Consider the following 4,662-nt stretch of genomic DNA (forward strand, 5'->3'; position numbering starts at 1 on the left):
TGCTATGGAAATGCACCGCAGAGGGACCAGTGTAATTCAGGCTTTGGAAACATAACTTCAGTGTGTCTAAATTGTCATGGAAACACAGTCCTCAGAAGTTAAGCATTTATTCAGGGATCTAACAAGGTCAGAAATACAAGAATGTGTTTGTGTGTGTGTAGGGGTGTGTGTGTGTGTGTGTGTGCACTTAAATCAAGAAAATGGGGTGAGCACCTGCAGCAGTGGATTTGGTAATGAATATAAATTCAACCAAATGTCTTGTTGTGAACACAAATTAAGTTGAAATTACATGTAGTGGTAATAAATTGCACTGAGCTGACATGACATTTAAACTTATTAGTCTTGACAGAAGGTTAATTTAACAGCCACAATTTAATTATAACATGGAAATTTTTAACCTTTATCCTACACAGTTGATCTTTTTTCAATAACGTTTTTTTCAAGAAAAAGAGAACTTGGCCCACTCCACTTTTTTTTTAAGTTTAGGCAGAGTCAAATGAGATAAATTCGATATTAGATTTTTTTTTCCTTCTTTATAACTGCTCTCACCTATAATGTTGTTTTCACCAGTCTTGTTGTCTGATAAACAGAATGAATAATAGAAAAATGTATGTTGATGATCACAATCATCCAAAAGAGATGTTACATTTCCTTTTAAACAAAAATGGAATACACAATGCCGGGCTAAAGTTGGCTAAAGTTTTTAATACAACAGATCACAGAAAAAAAAGTAGCTTTACACATGTGCACATGTTTTTTTTAAAAAAAAACAAAAAAAAAAAACAGGAAAATATGTACAGTATACTTTTGAAATGTTCACAAAAAACAGCTTTTTTGTGCGGTCAATAAAAGGTCAGTTCACAAGCAGCAAACTGTAAGCTATTGTCAAGGAAAGCAGCATCCCCAATCGCTTACTTTCTTTCAGACAGAAAGGAGTAAATATTTCAGTTTTGTTTTGTTTTTTCGGAATCCAGTCCATGGCATATCTGACAGTTTTTTTTACTGGCCTTTTAGAAGGATTCCAGTAGGTTTAGAACTACTAAAGACTTTATGTTTAGAAGAAAAATCTCTCCGTACTAAAGAAGTTGCACAAACAATACATCAAACATGGCAGGCAGCTGATTAAGAAGGAAAATATTTAAACAGGAGAAGCAAGACTCTTTGCTTTTGGAAACAGAAAAACTCAGTAGGAGGATTTTAATTAGAATAAATGAGTTTAAGTTCTGTATTGTTTATTTAATATGCAAAAAGTGTTCTGGAGACGAATAATTCAAATCTTTGCTGATGAAACTAAATTTGGATCTAAGGTCTGAAGGAGGCCTGTGGTGGTGTTGGATCATCATGAGGTTAATGATGAGCTACCTTACTGTGTAGGAGTGGGGCAAGTATGAAGGGGAATAATAATGTAATATTTATAATAATTAACATTTAAGTTGGGAAAAAATAAATTAAATAATTATAGAACCTTTTTCAAAGTCAGAATTGTCAGACTGCAGCAGTGTAAAAAAAAAAGTTCACTTACAAGTGGTTACTAAGAGTTGATTTAAGGCAAACTTGTTTGTAATTTTTAAGTTAAAAGCACACAGAAAACTCTGCCTGAAGTCATACTAATCTTAAAGCAGCATAAAACCATTTGTACACCTATCACAATTGATAGATTTTGCCCAAGTGTCTCTGTAAGGTCTTTATCACATGCACCATCATTGGTTTCTGGGCTGTCCGGCCCCGGGGTGGCATATGATATCATCGGCCAAAAGCAGAAATTATGCAACTTACCCAAACCTTAACCATAGCCCTAACCCAGAAGTGTAGCTGATCAATTTTTTCAAGCAACATGGAACGACTTCTGGTTTTTTGGTCAAGGATTTCCATTTCCAGATGTTTATGGCTGCAGCCAGCTCCTCCTGCCACCCAAAGGGGAGCACTGGTTAGTTTGAAAGGAGCCCTTAACCCTTTTACATCAGAGATTTGGCTCCAGTATTTACATTTATTCTATGACTGCGACTCTTCAAATGTTGATGTAATTAATGTAATTTCAGTGGATTCTGAAGCAGAGAAAAGCAGCCTTATTGTGCAGCACTACACAGTGCTACAGTGCTTTCATACATAACTTAAATCAGACGATTCTGACGGGAGAAAAGGGGCTTTGCGCTGTGCAACAGTTTTTCTTCGTAAAGTGTTGAACAACAGTGCAAAGCCAATGTGAAAAGCCAATATTCTTCATGTCAGAATCAGCTGATTCAAGGTAAATGGTTAAAGATGTACAGTATTTCAAAAAGTGTGTATTATTTAGATCTCAATGGTAACAGCTCTGGTGATCAACAGTTAACAGATGTTAAGACAGTTGTTGTGTGTGTGTCGTAAGTATATTGTAAAGTACATGTAAATAAATGTAAATTTATACATACCCATGGCATACGAGTTATGTTATTGTACAGAGCCATTGCACCACACTTATCATTAGTGAGGTTCGCGCACTGACTTCTTACTTACCATGTATGTGACACACAAGCGCCCACACAAACTACACTCTGATTGTCTAATTTCCTCATTCGTAATAGTCAGGCTGGAAAGCAAAGAGCTATCACACTATCATGTGAATAGTATTACTGGCTCCTTGTGCATGATTTAGTGGGTTGAAAAAATGTCAAACCCCCTTTGTCTCACATACTTCACCAATACATAATAAATGTTCACTAGGGTCAGTCGCCCATAGCATGTCCGTAGAAAATGTGTCCATGAACTTTTTTTGTTCTACACACTCTACGGAGTGGTCCATAATATTTTGGATAGGCTACCTGCATGTTACTTACATTTAATAATTTTTTTGTCCACAGACAGATCTTATCCACCCTTAGGGGCTGTTGTGATTGGGCCATAAAGCTAGTATTTGGCTTGAAATGGCATATTTCAAACCTTCCCTGAAGGCCCAAAGTTTTTTACAGTCACAGTCCCATTCACCCATCCATACACTGATAGCCTCTGCTGTTAAACAGTGGTGCCAACCTCTAACCAATGTGGGGTTTAGTGTCTTGCCCAAGGACACTTCAACACAGGCAAGACGGAAACCGAACCTTCCAATCAGAAATTGACCGCTCTACCTCTGCACCCTTGGTAAAGCATAGTAATTCCATGAATTCAATCTTGAGGCTCTTCCAGTGAAGTGACAACTACGTCTATGCATGTCTTCTTAGAATGACAATTAACAAGTCATTTGTCACCTTTGCTTAAGTATGCACACATGTACAGTTCCGTTCCAATACTCCGTCATCCTAACCAGCTACAGGGAGACGCTAATGCAGTAAAATAAAACCTCTCCAAAGGCAGTTTAATTATGCATCTCTATCAAAGGACAAGACATACCCGATGGCACACTCCTCTCACCAGTGAATGATATTGTTTTGTTTCTCTACTCACAGAGGACGTGCAAAGACTCCCATGTCTAGAAAGCAAATTCAAAGGCAGGCTGTGTGACAGGAAGCCATTATCGATTCGGACTTAAGGCTTTGTTTGAGAAGACGGTCTGAGAACTGTGCGGTGGATGGCTCCAAAAGTCGGGAGCTTTTTGTAAGACTGAACTTAACAACGTCCAGCCAAATCTTTGTCAATGTGAAAAATCACATCGGGCTCGCTGTTCACTCGATGCTGACTGTACTAGACGACCAGTGATTTATGTGCAGGAGAGGGGAAGCCGAGCAGATTTTAAACTGACACCAGGAGAAAAAGGAGACAAAGACAGAGGCAGAAAGAGATAAGAAGGGGTGAAAGATGAGAGCCTTGAGGTGGAGACAGAAAGGCTTTATCTACAAAACAGCAGATAGGTTATCAGGAGAGGTAGCTACAGGTGAGCTAAAGAGCAAGCTCACTGGGAAATAAGCTGTGTGAATCAAAAGATCAAGATAGCTGCAACTAAAAGCCTATATATATATATATATATATTTTTTTTTTACTGTTTGATTTTGTCATTTTGACATTTTATGGAAATTCCTTACATACTATAAGGCACAAATGTGTTTTTTTTTTTTTTGCTGCAAGGAGAAAAGGTCTTGCATTAGTAAAAACCATATTCTTTGCATTAGAGGGCATTCCGCCACCCTATGGTCTACTTTCAAAATTATGTCATATTAGCGCACTGAACTGTAAGGTGTATTAAGAGATACAAAAGAGTCAGAGATGTCCATCAGTAAAGCTACGGACACATATAAAACTGCAACCACGTGATGGGGAGGCATAGACAGAATCTTCACTATTAGCTGCGCTTGACTTTATCCCTGACCTGTCTGGTGGGTTCCTTGGACTTCATGATGCTGTTTTCTCCCCAATATTATCTTGACAAACCACAGAGACTGTCACAAAACATCCGTTTATGTACTGATATTAAATTAGTCATTAAGTCAACATTTGATCAGGCAACAATAAACTTCTGAAGGCAATTGGATGCACTCAGAGAAAAGGGGGCTACTTTTGAATACTTCACTTATCAGTTTTTCATGTAAAAGCATTAAGATGCATTTAGCATAGCTACAAAAACTGTAATTACTAACCTTGCTTGCAACAAACAGGAACATTAGCGATGGTATTGGATTCACAATAGCACCCAACCATATATACATTTAGCCCTATATTTAATTTTAAATTCATATATATATATATATATATATA

Source organism: Oryzias melastigma, linkage group LG22, assembly GCF_002922805.2.
Source record: "Oryzias melastigma strain HK-1 linkage group LG22, ASM292280v2, whole genome shotgun sequence".
NCBI classification, from domain to species: domain Eukaryota; kingdom Metazoa; phylum Chordata; class Actinopteri; order Beloniformes; family Adrianichthyidae; genus Oryzias; species Oryzias melastigma.